Consider the following 17,164-nt stretch of genomic DNA (forward strand, 5'->3'; position numbering starts at 1 on the left):
AATGATAACTAACATAAATATACATAAATTTACACAGGAGACCCCCACCCCCACTCCCTTCTTTGCTATGCTCCCCTATAATCCCGAATTTGACCTAAACAAGTAGACTGGGCTTCAGTGACAATATACACATTATCATTAAAGAAAAATAAAGATAAGTCATATTTTACTCTTCAGAGAAAAATAAGGTAGAACATTCTAGGGAGAAAGAAGGTTAGTATGCTGGGAATAGTCGGAGGGGGGCGTGGAGGGACAGTAGGACTCTTGAGCCGAGGAAAAACCAAGGAGGTGAGATGAAAATGAAAAGATGAGGAGAATCCTGATTGTACAGGAAATTTAGGACATATTAAGAAGTTCTGTGTTCATCCCAAGACACAAGGAAAACTTTTTTTTTAATTTTTTAAATGTTTATTTATTTTTGAGAGAGAGAGAGAGACAGAGAGTGAGTAGGGGAGGGGCAGAGAGAGAGGGAGACACAGAACCTGAAGCAGGCTCCAGGTTCTGAGCTGTCAGCACAGAGCCAGACATGGGGCTGGAACTCATCGACCACGAGATCATGACCTGAGCCGAAGTCAGTCACTTAACCGACTGAGCCACCCAGGCGCCTCTGACACATAGAAAAGTTTTAACAAGCATTAGCAGCAGTAACACAACTCTATTTACATTTCACAAAGGAAACTCTGGTTGTCATAAGGTGAGTGGTTTGGAATGGAACCAGAGTGGACATAGGTAAACCAGTTACACAGCACTTGTAAAGAGGCTCCGATAGTTTAGATGAGTAAGGTGATGACTGAGAGGAAAAGAAGTGGGTAGATTTGCAGGATATTTAGGAGGTAAAATCTGTGGGATCTGTTGATTTGTGTACTGTGTCACAGAACAGAAGGCATTAAGAATGAATCCATTCTTTGGAATTGCCCCCAAAAGTGAATAGTAGTTGCTCTTTCAGAGATGTGGACAATTTGGAGAAGAAATAGCATAAATTTGCCTTTGGACATCGAGGAATCTAAGAGGATATGTCACAGAAACAGTTGAATATAAAAGATGTAACTAAAACTATAAACACTAGCCTAAGACAATTTGTCAGCTCACAATTATTAAGTTCTTGTGGCACACAATGTAACCTCCAATGAAAGGAGGAAAAGTGGAGGCATCACACCCTACTCCCCAATAACCTTGCAACCAAACATTAAAACAAGAGTAAGTTATAAAGCAAATTCTGTCACATAAAACACTTAATTATCCCTGTTTTGTAAGATCAAAGAGGTTCCTGTTCTTTCTGTGCATAGCAACATATTGAAAGAAAGGTTCATACCAACAAAAAATGTGAAAATACTAAGAGCAGGTTCAGCCAACAGGCTGGTGGAATCAGACAACAGAATCCTCTGTTAAGTGAGAACAGTCTTGAAAGGGTCTCAAGGCCCCTATGACCACTCCCTGCAAGGTTAGGCTTGGTTATTCTTATAATCCAATTATGCAAGAGCAAACAGGATCAAAGAATACTTGCCAACTATACATCTTGGAGAATATTTTTAATTCCACTTTTGTTCATTGGTAAGGATTCTGACACAGAAATGAAGTTTGAACTGATGAGCCTGAGAGTGGGTTCCTGACTAGAGTCCTTCACATGCTTATCTCTTGTTATAGACAATATATCACACTATCCTGAAATATTTATGGGATGACAGCAAATACAGCTAAAATATATAATGTATTCTGAGCAGAAAAGTATAAAATGAAATTAAAAAGCCAAGTCTGATCAATGAGAAAATACATCATTGAGCAAAATGTTATAGAAGAGAATGAGGTCATAAAAAGAATACCTGTGTATGTGTGTGCATACATTTATGGAGTGTGTGTATATGAACCTCACATGCCCACACACATGCTCATAACCTCCATGTGTATATAAATGATTCTTCATGTAAATTGTTCTGAATTTAATATTATTATTTGATAAATAATAATTTAATAGTGGGGAATATTAAATAATATTTAAAATTGGAATATTGGAAATATTAAAGCCAGTAATTTACACTGGCTTTCTGAGTTTTACCGCAACATCAGAGATCCTTTCTAAACCTATCTCTACTTCATTCCCAGCAACAGATTAATAGAAAAAGGTCAATAGTTCCAAGAATCATATTCCTTTTGCCCCTTTTTTTAAGATTTCAGTTTCAAAAATAAAAAAAAAACACAATATCTATTTTGCCTTCCTCTTTATTTGCACTTCTTCCTCCTAACCATCAGTTTACTTAAAATAAAAAGGTATCTTCAACAGGAAAGACTTCATAATCAAGTCATGAACAGTTCAATGTAACTTCTACTAGTTGCAAAGAAAAATTTTGTATTAAAAAACCCAACTCTGAAAGCATGACTGTTGTGCAATATGGCTAAAGGATATCTATAGAGTAAGACAAATAAGGGGAGATGAGGCCAGTGAAGTAGGCAGGGACAAACTATAAATCACTTTATATACAACACCATGGATTTTATATTATCCTGAAGACACAAATGAAAAACTTGAGTCAAGAGAATGAATGATGTGATCAAATGACTAGCTGCTGAGAGCTCATTAATAAAAGTCTGTTGATACCCTGGGTGGTTACTCCTGCTCCAAACAGCAACTATATTTACACTAGACTCTTAGTCTCCAGGCTGACAAATCACCTTAAGACACTACCCATGCAAATCATCTAAGTGAAGTTAGAGTTGTGAACAGAGAAATAATGGATATAAAAAAGCTACAAAATTCAGTCCTCAAGCATTTTCTAAGTTGTGATCTCTTGCCTCTCTGCCATTTACTCTTTTTTGCTTGAACTTTTTTTATCTGATTCAGTTCTTAAAAATGAAGTACCTAGTCAATAAAATATTAGCTTTACACATCTTTAATTCCCATTATGTATTTAAAGATATGTACATATTTAGAGTTCATAAAAATAAAATACATATATATCTGAATTCTCTCCAGGAAAGGTTTGACTTAGCAATACCTTTCTTTTTTCTTTTTTTTTTTTTTTTTACGTATCAAGAAATTAGTAAGATGAACAGTGTAGGGGCCAAGTTGGGCCACTTGACGTATGTATTACTTTGAGCTAAAGACAATTGAGACCTTACAGCCTCAAGAGAAACTTTTGCCCCTCTGTTAACTACACAGAAAAATCTAAATTGGGGCTCTTTCCCAAAATTAAGGTTTACCATAAATAAGTTTTATCTGAATAATGCATCCATGGCAAAGCAAACATTTGTTTACCATACAGTCATTCTCTTTTATTTTCCTGTGAATTGTATTCCTTCCCTTTGAAGTTCCAGACCTCTACCCCCTTCGTGTTATTTCACAATAACATATATACCTTATTTTATTTGATTGTCTTTGGAATTTCCATGTCTATGTGGATTCCCTGTGTGTACAAAATTAAATGTGATTTTCTCCTGCTAATCTGTCTTATGCCAATTTGATTCTTACTTCAGCTATAAGGACCTAGAAGACAACATTCTTGCCGCCAACAACACTTATTTATATGTCCTTGCTCATGTGAAATATGAAATGGCACCAAATAATATCAGTTAATTTAAGCTGATTTACACTCATTTAACATATTCCCACAGGGATGTATTGCTAGTTGCTACCACATAACAAAACCAATCCCTAAACCAATCCCTAATATTAGATCTCTAGTCAACAGTTTCTGGAAATTAAATAAGGCACAAAATAAAGCTTTATCTTATTCTATCTGAAATAGTCCAAATTTAATCAGCCACTAAAAATAAAAGAGAACATAGAGCTTACCATGTTACTTCACACTATAAGGAATGAGAATTACTCTCAGAGCAAAAGTGACTCTTACTTTTATATAATAATTAATTTGAATCCAGCTTTTAAAAAATACTACTATGTTATGAAAATTTTGCAATAATGAATGATAGCACGTTTACTTTTATACTATTTAATCACTTCTTAAAATCAACTGGAAAATTTCCTCTAAGAGATGGCTAAGTAAATATATCCCTGCTTCATATTCTACTCACCCTCTATTTCATAGAGTGTAATATTCACATAATTACGTAACAAACAAATATAACCATATGCAAGTAAGAACACTCTTGAGAAGTATCTGATTTTGTTGCCCATTCAACTAACATTTCCATTGATGGTGCATTTAATTGCTCAAAAGATGAGATTAAATATACCAGTTATTTGTGTAGAATGGTCTCTTAGGTAAATAATCATCCTTTTTTTTCCTGATCAATGATATTTGTTCAAAGAACAGTTTTGGAAGGTCAAGACACATTCTGAACTAAAAAAATTTACTGGAAAACATGATTTGTGTGGACATTTACCTAATACACATTTTGTTCCCATGACTTCAATTTAAAAAATCTGCTAAGAACATTACCTTATCAAATTATTTATACTCAAGGAAATTAAACTGGGAATTAAAATTGCACTTGAGGTACCACCATGCAAGGAAATCTTTGATTCTGTACTTTTTATAACAGAAAAAAATAAGCAAAAAGATAGCATTTTTTAAATTCAACATATGCAATCAATATGCTATTTCCTTTATTTTTAACTCATCATGAGACCCATTCAGCTGAAAATTTCATTTAACAGAGTACCTCAATAGCACTAATCTTTATTCTTAGCAATTACAAATATGAAACACTAAACCAATAAGCAGCAAACCACTGCTATTTTTGCATTTTAAATTTTTTATAAGAAATAATGTTTATTGTGCCTCTACACTTACATATAATGTCTATCATTTTGCCTATAGAATGAGATTCTTGAATTCTTCAAGAAGTGGGAGAAGATGATATTTATTACATTGAAAAATTTGTGTGCTTTCTCCCTTCTCATAATGAGAGCTAAATACAATTACATTTCTTCTTCTACCTAGCTGTCTTCAAGTTTACTATCGGATTTACACTTCACTCTTACTATGTTCATGTGTTGTTTCTTCTGTTCCTATTATAAAGACCCAATTTCAATTCTGTTTTTAAAACTACCTCAAGCCTTTTGTTGAAATTTATAGAACATTTTTCTCTCTCTATTTGACAAATTAATAAATTCAGGCTGAGAGACTATCCTTTAACTAAAGTCATACAGCCAAGATATCTTTTTACCTAAGGTCCCTCCAGAAACTTGTATATTCATATATGTCCCTGTGAGAAATAAAGCCTAAGAACAGTTTTTTTCACTAAACTCCAAATCTTTCCTCTAAATTATGGCAATAAAAAATACATTATATTCAAATAGCACTTCATAGTTTACAAAAATACTTCCATATAAATTATCTCGATCTTTGTGGTTATTCAGCACTGGACCCTGTTTGAATTTACAATTACAAAATAGAAAGATTTTACAAAAGGCAAACAAACCAAAATATCCTGGAGAGAAAAGTTAAAGCGTTTGGAGGATATTTGGCTTGAAGAATAGATGACTGGTGCTTCAATTGTCAATACAAAAGATAATTATAAAGCAGGGGATTAAAAGTGGTTTTTCACCTTGCAGTAGACACACCAGAGGGGACAAACTCATATGAAATTCAAATGAGATATTTACAACATCTTAAAATCTATTTGTTAGCAAACCAAGATCCTAAAATGAAATACCAAAAACTTATACAGAGAGATATGACTCAATGAGCAGGAACTACAAAAGACTATTAAATGCCAAATGAACTGAATTATTAGGAATACTCAGAAATATTCTGTATAGGGCCCCTGAGTGGCCCAATTGGCTGAACGTCTTTCTATTGATTTTGGCTCAGGTCATGAGCCCAGGGTCGTGGGTCAGGCTTTGTGCTAAGCATGTAGCTGCTTGAGATTATCTCCCTGCCTCCCCCTGTGCCCCTTCCTTATTATCTCTCTTTCTCTCTCTCCCTCTCTCTCTGTTTCTCATTTTCTCTCTCACCCTCTCTCTGGCTCTTTCCCCCACTGGTGTGCCCTCTCTCTCTATCTCCCTTAAATAAATAAATACATAAATAAAATTTTAAAAGAGAACTATTCTATATAACCTTTGCATAGCTTCGGTGCTCATTAACAAAACCATGGAGTAGAAGATACATCAGCTTAAGCAATGAATCTAGAGAAAGGAGATAATGCTAATATGAGCCTCTCAACACTCTGAATCAAAATACTTTAAAATACATTGGCAATGATTATGGGCAAGAAAGAGAGTAAATCAAAACACAATGAAATAATTTGAAGAATTTATGAATAAGATAGTGTGAGGAGAATGGCAATGATAATATGATCCCAAATAAAAGGATTCTAAAAGTTAGTTGAAAAGCCAAAGTGTCCACATAATTTAAGGAGTTAGGTAACAGAGAGGAATTAATAAGAAGGGAAAGACAGGATGAAAAAATGAGAAATTTTAAAAGAGAAAAAATATAGACAGTTTGTGGTGTTTTAAAAGGATGTATGAATTCTGCACGGATTTGACTGCTTGCTGGTAAGAAAATGCTTTTATTATAATGAGAAAGTACTATAAAAGCTCTGACGTTGACTGCAGTTAAAAATAGGCAACCATCTGGGTTGGATGGTATAGGATGGGCTATGTTTGGAGAAGTGAAAATAAAAAGAATTCTTGGCTCTATTTTAGAGATAGGATTCTTTATTAAAATCTTCTGCTACAATTACATTCTTATCAAATTTTCTCTGCGTTTCCACCAGTTTCTACTTTAATGTTAACTGCCACCATTTTTGGACACAGAGGTGAATGAAGATTCTATCCCTATGAACTATGCCATTTATCCTTATACAATGTCTCATGCCACTCTGTTAGGGGTTTGTTTTTGCTTTATTCTTAATCAAAAATTCCACTTAATTCATTGCCTAGTGCTCTTTTTTAATCACCTACCTTTCATGATTAGTCATATGCTGAGGTTGCCCACTCCACCTACCAGTCCTGCCCTTCTCCTGACCTCCAGGCTCCTACAGAAAAGTCGCTATTTGATACCTCACTAAGGTTTCCAAAAGGCAGCCCACCTATGATGGACTCTATTTCTCATCTTCTTTATGTTTCCTTCCCGGTTCCTCATAAATGGCACTACCATTCAGTCAGTTCCCAAAATGCAAATCTCAAAATCATCCTTCAGTTTTTCTTTCCCCCACACCTTACATTCCAGTTTGTCATCAAAACTGTATCACTTCTATTTTAAAAAAATTTACTGCAGTAAGAACACTTAACAAGAGATCTATCCTCTGCACAAGTGGACAAGCATACAGGAAGTGATATGAAGGTATAGTCATGGAATTAATGTGAGAGGCATAATATGAACCCAGAATTATATACTTCCAATTTATGATTTTTACAATTTATACCAAAGAGCAAGCACATCTTAAAGCTTACTGAAGATAGTTACAGAGTTGTAGAGAATTCGGTTGTCATTCAGTGTGACAACAGTTGTCATTAAGGTGGAAACTGAAGTCCATACTATGGAGACAGAAAATAGGATAACTGTGTGAGGAGCCACCTGAGTGTAATGCATGTAATAAATGAAAAAGTTTAAGCACAACCTGAACTAGACTGAAGAATCTTTTTAACTGATTGTAAAGCTGTCGCTTTTTTGTCAAGGTTTCACACACATTCTTTTTTTTTAATTTTTTAATGTTTATTTATTCTTGAGAGAAAGACAGAGCATGAGCAGGAGAGGGGCAGAGAGAGAGGGAGACACAGAATCCAGAGTAGGCTCCAGGCTCTGAACTGTCAGCACAGAGCCCAACACAGGGCTTGAACCCACAAACCATGAGATCATGACCTGAGCTGAAGCTGGATGCTCAACTCACTGAGCCACCCAGGCGCTCCTCTCACACATTATTCTTAAGGAGCCAGCAGGTAACATGACTCTGTATACAGCTTGTCCTGACCCAGAGGAGAATGCATTCACTGACTGGTTGGGAGCTCCAGATAATTCATGGCCTTACACCATTCACAGAAACGACCCTGGACCCGGGCTTTTAACACAGATAGAATTCAAGTAAGATGTGACTCTGGGCATTGGAAGGCTTATGGAATTGTTCACGACTAACCTCCCAATGCAGATAGGGTAGAAGCTAAACAGGTGTAGCAGGAGACTCAATACCTAAACTCAGCACCAACCTGCAACTGGGCCAAACCTATCTTATTGCAGTATCCTATATAACTTTGTTAATAAATGTCTGCTCCACAAAAAGGCAATATTCAAAACCAGAAAAATATGATAGGCACTGAAAAGTTATACTAGTCGAATTCATTTGAATTATTAAAAGGATGTAAATGAATTAAATACAGTTCATTTAAAAGCTTCAATGTTAGCTTAAAGGCTTTGGTTTGTTTGTTTTTTTAAGAAAAAATAGTTTATTTTTCTAAATGTTTCATAAAGAATGCTAGATTTGAGAGTCTGCTGGAGGCCTGCTTCCCACAAAACATCCTAGTGTTATCTTTGACACAGATCCACACAAAATAATTTCAGGGTTATGTAATTCTGAAACAAAACCTGAACATTTAATTAGGATTTAAAATACAGATTCTCATGTTACCCTTTTTAAAATGACTGAAAAATCATAATTGATTTGCTTACTTGATTAGACCCTATATAATAACAAAGGGATCTTAATTACTAATCACTTATAATTAGTCCTCCTTAAAATTTGTCTTTCAAGGGGCTCCTGGGTGGTTTGGGTTAGTTGAGTAACTGACACTTGGTTTCAGCTCAGGTCATGATCTCAAGGTCATGAATTAGACGATTCATGAGTTTGAGCCCCGCAAAAGGCTCTGCTGACTGAGTGGAGCCTGCTTGAGATTCTCTCTCTCCCTCTCTTTCTCTGCCCCTCCCCTGCTCGTTCTCTCCCTCCCTCTCTCTCCCTACCTCCCTCAAAAAATAAATATTTTTTAAAACTTTATTTAAAATTTGCCTTTTAAAATGTTAACTGCACATTTGGTTATACGGTAGTCCCCTCTTACCTGTGGTTTTGCTTCTGGGGTTTCAGCTACCTGCAGTGGGGGTATGTGATCCTTCTTCTGTCATAACGTCAGGTCAACAGTAGCCTAATGCTACGTCACAATGCCTGTGCCACTTGCCCTACTTCATTTCATCACGTAGACATTTTATCATCTCACATCATTACAAGAAGGATAAGTACAGTACAATAAGATATTGTCACAGAGACCACATTCACAAAACTTCTACTACAATATATTGGTATAATTATTCTTTTCATTATTAGTTGTTAATCTTTACAGTGCCAAATTTATAAATTAAACTCATAAGTATGTATATGTAGGAAAAAATATATATATAGGGTTCAGTACTTCCCACAGTTCTAAGCATCCACTGGGGATCTTGGAATGTACCTTCTGGGTATTATCAGGGGACTACTGTACAAGCTTTCATGCTTTGGCAACATTTATATAGAAAACATTAATTTGAATGAAAGGAAATATTGAGACTGTTAACTTTGTCACCACCTGGTAAATGTCAATTTCTACAATAAAATGTTTTCAGAGAAAAAAAGTCACATGGCAGAAATAAATAACCTTAAATATCTGTACACTCCCTAGGAATACTATTACTGTGCACAGTTACTGGAAAAATTTAATTAGCAATGGCATTCTGTGCTAAAAGCATCTAACACTTTGATTTCATGCTTGTAGTTCAGACATTAGCATTCAAATCAGCCCACGAATTGCACTTTGGTATTTATTGAATGAATGCCAATTAAATTGTTCCAAATAATCATTTTCATTTCCTGCAGGGTATCAGCCTAAAACCGAATATTCCCATGGAATTTAAGATACCTGAGATGTTGGGATTTTTACATTTTCTAGGGAGAAATTTTGTTTTTAAAGTAATAATAAACCTAGTTTTCCTATTGTTTCAAGAAAGTTCTTACACTCCTGGGCATTGTCTTTGTGTCTATGCAAAAAAGGTTATTGAATCCTGCCATAAATCTGAGGTCAACATATACTGCAATTTAGTAATTCATGAAAAGTGACCATATCTCACCCTATGTCCTAATGCCCACACTTGCATTTTTTTTGTTTCAAAATAAATAAACGATGAACACTTTTCAGGAGAACATCAGGATTTAGATCAGATGTGAGAAGCAAAAGTGAGATTGAAAAAAAAAAAAGTCAAAGAGAAATAAAAGAGGAAACAAAAATCCTGAAAGATGATGGGAAGAAAAAGTCATGATGGCACATGTAATGCAATGCTCTCTAGTATTTAATCAATTTGTTTCTGAGCTCAATGTAGGAGGTGGTATTTTCAGTAATTTTATTAGATTATTTTGCTCTCACAAATTTTAAAATTGAAGGAAGAAAAATTCTCAAGACATAAATTCAGAAATTATATGGAGACAAAATTAACAGCCAAAATTTGATTTATCTGAAGTTCTTATTTATGAGGTATGTGTATACAATTTATAAAAATTATTTCAAAGTGTATTCCTTTTTAATTAAATTTGTAGAAGTTTTACTACCCAGTTATATTTCCTTGGCAGAAATAACATTCCTAGAATGTCTTCATAGATTACACTTGTTAAATTTTAAAGATTCCTTCCATGACCTCACAGCAAAGTTAACTGTGAAAAGAAGATATTTAAAGGAACATTCTCAAAATATATGGTTTGAACATACTTAGCTTACAATACATTTAAGTACCTCCACTTGATAAGATATTGTTTTGGAATTTTGACCCCTGAATGTTACTATCAACTGTAAATGTTTGTTAAGCATCTTGTATTTTTCAACCAGATGAGATGCTGGGCATAAAATGGTAAAAAAAGAAAATTGACTCTGTTTTTATATATCATGAAAATCTACCAAGAAACACTGAAAATTAAAGAAGCATTCTACATTTATAGTGTTTTTCCAACTCTGGGAAGGATAAACCTTAGGCATCTCCCATTATTCAGAGAGCCTTCAAGAAAAGTTCAAGGCAGGTCTTCAATTTAAAAGTTGAAACTCAAAGAAAAGGTAGAAGATAAAGATGGGGAATTTGGATATTAAGAAAAACAACATGAGAACCACTTTACTAAGGAAAGAAAATTAATCACATAAATCATATTGAATGTGATCTTTACATTTGGCATTTTGTGCTAATTTTGTTGTCTCTTTCTACATTTCTTAATTTTTATGATAGTCTTGTCTTCAAAAAGGATACAGGTTCATTATGAATATTGACACCATAGCAGAAAGTATATGGAAGACAGTTGAAGATATGATACATAATTCTATATCTGTATATAATCACTTGAATACATTCCCATCTCTACACATACATAGAAAAACAGAAAGGGAGATGGATGAACAGGTAAATGAAAGTAATTTAAACAGATTATAATTATGTATATGTTGTAATTTTATCTAAATGTATTTATGTTTAAGTTAAAAAAGAAAAACAAAGATTAGAAACTTGTTGATTTTGAGGCAACTATTCACACAAAAGAGCTAGCAATAGCTAAAATATTCTTCTGTCCTTAATTGAAAATATCTTCAAAATTAAGTTTGTCATCTTATTTAAGTTTTTTTATGTTTATTTATTTTTGAGGGAGAAAGAGAGACAAAGCATGAGTGGGGGAGGGGGCAGAGAGAGGGAGACAGAATCCAAAGCAGGCTCCAGGCTCTGAGCTATCAGCAGGGCTCAAACTCACAGACTGCAAGATCATGACCTGGGCAGAAGTCGGATGTTCAACCAACTGAGCCAGCGAGGTACCCCAAGAGCTTGTCGTCTTGATGTCTTACTAACTATAATTCTACTTCAAACAGTGATTTTAAAGTTCACAATAACAGAAATGGGAAAAAAACATAATTCTCTTTGATTTTTTTTAGTTTATTATTTTTAGTACTGACTTCTAGAATATCATACAAATAATACTACTATGGTTAAGTATGTGGGCTCTGGTACCAATTTGCCTAGGTCCAGATCTGAGCTCTGCTTCTTACTAGTTGTGGACCTAAGATAATCTAAGGTTTATCATTTTGTTTGATTTTTCTGTGCCTCTGTTTCTTACCTGTAACATGAGAATTGCTGTGGCATGTCCACTTTGGCTTTCTCTCACTCCTTCACCCCACCTGCTAATTGATAACCTCCCTTGGCTAGGTACCTATGCCATAAAAATTTAAAGTGGTGTCCCTGCCTCTGCCCTGCCTCAGTGTGAAAATGGGGTTTCCCAGAGAAACACCCAAGGTGTTCCTATTGTATATTCCACAAATTCTCCTAAGCTTTCTTTTTTTTCCTTTTCCTTTATCCCTTTTTGTGTTATTTCTGTAGTACCTACTTAACAATGTGTAGGTAGCAAACTTTCTAAGTTCTTGTATGTCTGAAAATAACTATACATTACCCTCATAACTCAGTGATGGGTTAAGTCCTAATTGCCTAACATCTGGCTGCCCACTTATGCAAAAAACAAAAAGTTTTGTATATGTTCTAGTGTATTACAAACCTGGGGACTGTTAGTTTGATCTTCAGACAAGTGTACTTTCTGTCACTCATTTGTAATAAAGCAAAACAAATCTGACCAAACAAAGCTAATAACCAAATATCATGATGGTGATAACACCATTAGAACATGGTCTAATACTTACTCCAAACTTCAGTCCTTATTTTCTAACTGTCCACTTCCCATGCAGCTATTTACCTTAGTTAAATCAGTAAACAGAATTCAAGAACTTCAGCACTGAGCATTAAAATAAGTATTAATCAAAAATTCACAAGAAAATCCCAAATACTTTTTAAATTTAAATTCTAGTCAGTTAACATTTATGGTAAAATTGGTTTCAGGTGTAGAATTGAGTGAGTCACTCATCACTTACATATAACATCAGTGCTGAATTTAGTAAGCATGTTAATACTTTTAACTAAGTCACATTTTTAAATAATAAATGGATTTATGTTCTCCTAAAATAAGACTGAGGAGGTATACTGAATTTTTTTCACTGGACTAAAACATGAAACATCGATTAAAATAATACAGCTCTTTATGCTACAGTTCTATGAAATAATATGAAAATATTCAAACATATATATTCAAATAAAAAACTGAAGTTTGAAACAAAATAGGTGCAAAATAAGTCTAGCAGTGTAAAATTAGAAACACCAAATGCATTATAAATTAGAGTTCTTATTATTGGTTAGAATATGTTGATAATTAAGCTAAAGTCATGCGCTTAATTCCCGATGTACCAGTTTCCTCTGCTTTGTTACAGAGACACAGGCTGAATCACAATCCCCAGCTGTCTTGGAAGTGTGCGTTATTGATCAAGAGGGGTACACAGCAGACGTGGGGAAAGATTAGTCCAATTCCATTACAATGACAGGAAAAACAATTCTGAGCACATTCCCTACAGACAGTGGGTCAGCTGCTTAATTTTATTTCAGTTTGGCATGTGTCTCTTGCAGACAGATGCTTAATGATAGTTCTTTGTAATGTTAATAATGATGAAAAGAAGATACATTTTAAAACTATATAGCAGTTTCCCCAAACAGGTAATTTTAAAGATTGTGAGATTCATGAACAACACAGCCAGTTCATCAAATATTAGTTCCTGAATCTGTGGGGGCTTAAATTGTATGCATTAAAAATTCTGATTTGGAAAAGCACTGACAGTCTTGCTCTATGACATAATGTAACAGCAACTGATTAAGACTAATCTCACCAAAATGTAAAATACATATATATCTATATATACGCATATATAGATAATATACATGTGTGTGTACACACTCATATTTGTAAAGAATAAAGTATTAAATGTATGCAGAAAGAAGGAGATGCTACCATTATTTTTAACTTAGTGAAGCTAATTATAGGAAACAAATATTAGAAATTGTAGAAAGTAGAGAAAATCTGAACACATTACAATGGAGGTCAATGTTCTCTCACATTTCCTATTAAATATATTTTTAGGCATCATGTTAAGTTTTATATTATTATTAATAAGTTACCAGGCTTATATATTTTAGAGCAAATTAGTTTTTGTTCATTCACATAATTTAATTATCAGTGGGGTGCCTGGGTGGCTCAGTCGGTTGGGCGTCTGACTTCGGCTCAGGTCATGATCCCGCGATTTGTGGGTTCGAGCCCTGCATCAGGCTCTGTGCTGACAGCTAGCTCAGAGCCTGGAGCCTGCTTCAGATTCTGTGTCTCCCTCTCTCTCTAACCCTCCCCTGCTCATGCTGCCTCTCTCTCTCTTAGAAATAAATAAAACATTAAAAAATTTTTTTAAAAAATTTTAATCATCAAATATAAAGAGAAGTAGAAAAAAAATGAAATTTTTGGAGTATTCACACCAAATGCCATATCCCCTGATAGACATTGTGTAACACACCTAATTTGTCCTCCTTTTTAAAAAGCACTACAAAAATCTTACAGGTGATTAATATTACCCTCATTTAATAATGTGGCAAATAAGGCTGGGTAAACTAAGTAAACTGCCCACGGGCTCCAAAGCAGCATAGCCGAGTTTTAAACAAATGATGCTCATATGGACTTTAATGACTTATGAGAGCCAGAGATGCCTTATTGTTCCATAGTATCGTTTTTGCTTTTCCATGATAGCACAATATTCAACTAGTATACTGTTTCCCACCTGGACCAGATTTTTGTAGACTCCCTTTCAGCAATATATAGATATATGACCAAATTCTTGCCTAAACTATGCATGAAATTTCTGAGTTGTGCCTTATCTTCCTCCTTCCTACAGGCTGGAGTTGGAATATAGGCAAGACTAGAGTAATCATCTTGAGCCATGAGATGGAAACCATGTTTTGGGAATGGTAGAAAACAAGTTATAAGAAAATTTAGCCTCCAGCAGTATTAAGCTAAGGTAACCTTCTTAGAAAGACTACTTAAACATTTCTTTTTTTTTTTTTTTTCTTTTTTTGAATGGGAGGGAGGGGCAGAGGGAAGGAGAGAAAGAGAGAGAATGAGAGAGAGAGGGAGAGAGAGCGAGAGAGAGAATTTTAAACAGGCTCCAGGCAGACATGGGCTTGATTTAACAACTGTGAGATCATGACCTGGGCCAAAATCAAGAGCCAGATGTTTAACCAACAGAGCCACCAAGGCACCAGGACAGATCACTTAAATATTTCTATTTGTTTAAGTTGCTGAATCTTTATGTATTTTCATATTTTATAGTGTGTATGGTATAACTGTTAAAAAAATTTGTGTGTTATAACTAATATAATATTGTTTATATTTTTCTTATAGATAACTGCACTTATGATGGTGAATTCCTACAAGGTTTATTCTACCTTTACTGTGATAGTCAGACTTATGATGACATTTTCCTTGTACTGGTAGAGGATGGTGCACAAAGAAATCCAACTGCAGTTTCTCCATTCTAGATATTTTAATTTAGAAACATGTTAATACAAATGTATGAACATGCACGTGATTAAAAACAGTGACATTGCACATTGATAATGTACGTGTGATTAAAAACAATAATATACAAGAACAGCAACAAAGGCAACTCTAACTGCAAATAAAATAAAAAGTGAAACAAAGAACCTAAATGATAAATGATACACAGCAATTTCATATGCATCATGAAAACCCTCTATCTGGCACTGATGCATTCCTTAGCATAAGAAAGTGGCCAGGTGCTTCTTTTGAAAATAAAAACTACTCAAGAAATAGACATATAAGAGCAAATAGAGAGCTGACAATACATGATTCACGGTGGTAAGGATGCTTCCAAAACAAAAGTACTGAACTAAGTGTTGTCATATAAAAAGAATTTTGTCCTAATTTTAGCATGAATATTTACTTCTTTATTAACTTTACCTTAACAGACTCTAATAATATCTTTTTTATGTTTTATTTATTTCTGAGAGAGAGACAGTATGAGCAGGGAAGGGTCAGAGAGATACGGAGACACAGAATCCGAAGCAGGCTCCAGGCTCTCAGCTAGCTGTCAGCCTAGAACCAACGCGGGGCTCAAACCCACGAACCATGAGATCATGACCTGAGCTGATATCAGATGCTTAACCGACTGAGCCACTCAGTCTCCCCTCTAATAATATTTTTAAAGCCATTTTAGTTTCTGTAATTTTCCAGCATTTGAAATATTAGCATGTACATATATTTTAAAAATATTAATTTGTAGTATTTTTCCTTAGGTAAAACAAACAAAAAAAAGTCCTAAACTATTTATATAACATCACTATCTTAAAATTAGGAAGTTTTAGTGACTTTAGAAGGGAAATTATTACTCTTAATATTTCATACAGGTAGGTGTTTACTAGGTGAACAATAAAAACAATTTGTGAGCAGTAAAAAAGATTTAAATGATAAGATAGCTTTGTGTCAATTTTAGAGAGATATTTAATATTTAAAGACATTAAGTATTTTAAAATATATTTATTTTTGAAGATATGAAGTATGCAATAAAACATTTTAAATCCAGTTAATAGAGATATTAACTGCAAACTACTGATACAAAGTATTACCATACCTATATATCTCAACCTATGTTTACATACATGCACCTATAGCTCTATTTATATCTAATTCAGTTGTACTAGTACATAAGGGCATTTTTCTTATTTTGTACTTCCTAATTAGCTTTTTCTCTTTCTGAACAGGTCACATCCAGGACAGAGCACAATTACACATAATCTCTAAGACTCCTATAAAACTGATATGTTATTCTACTTCAGTTTTTGGTTTTCACATTTTTTCCCTCCACAAGGATCTACATGAGTCCATATATGCGGCGCACCATTTCCCATTGGAATACTTTATAATCGTCAAAGTGAGACTTTCCAGACAAATAACTATTTTCTATAATAAAGCAAAGAACCAGGTCGTGCGTTGCTCTGGCAGGAGATCTGCCCTTGCTTTCTGCCTGACTGCGCACTAAAACATCATGGAGAGAAGGCACGGGCAGAGACAGTGATGGGCAATGACAGTTTTCTCAACAGTGTTTCTGCTTTGAAGATTGTAGAAAGATAAGGGCACCTCCATGTCAGCAGTTTGAAAGAAAATTTCTTGTTTGACAACTATGGCATGCAGTGGAGATTCTTGTGATTTGGTTGTTTACAGCATTTGAAAAAATGTCACAGTTGCAGTAAATATCAATACCAACAAAAGATGGATGTGCTTCCTTGTTTTTTCTGTAAGACTCAAGGAGAGATTTCACTTTTATTTCTGTAGGTAACCCTTTACATTTACA

At 34.4% G+C, this 17,164-nt stretch overlaps 1 protein-coding gene and 1 long non-coding RNA gene across 4 annotated transcripts in view; one reads left to right on the forward strand and one right to left on the reverse strand.

Annotated features, from left to right (window-relative positions):
- The window catches only part of KCNT2 (potassium sodium-activated channel subfamily T member 2), a 355,813-nt gene that overhangs the window by 205,451 nt on the left and 133,198 nt on the right, over window positions 1-17,164 (reverse strand). The gene's annotated exons all lie outside the window — the stretch shown is intronic.
- LOC120220376 lies at window positions 11,132-17,071 on the forward strand. The gene is made up of 4 exons (XR_005525558.1): window positions 11,132-11,297; window positions 14,690-14,812; window positions 15,196-15,213; window positions 16,575-17,071. It is a non-coding gene; the product is annotated as an uncharacterized LOC120220376 (long non-coding RNA).

The sequence above is a fragment of the Hyaena hyaena genome, unplaced genomic scaffold (assembly GCF_003009895.1).
Source record: "Hyaena hyaena isolate Hyena2069 unplaced genomic scaffold, ASM300989v1 scaffold_692, whole genome shotgun sequence".
NCBI lineage: Eukaryota > Metazoa > Chordata > Mammalia > Carnivora > Hyaenidae > Hyaena > Hyaena hyaena.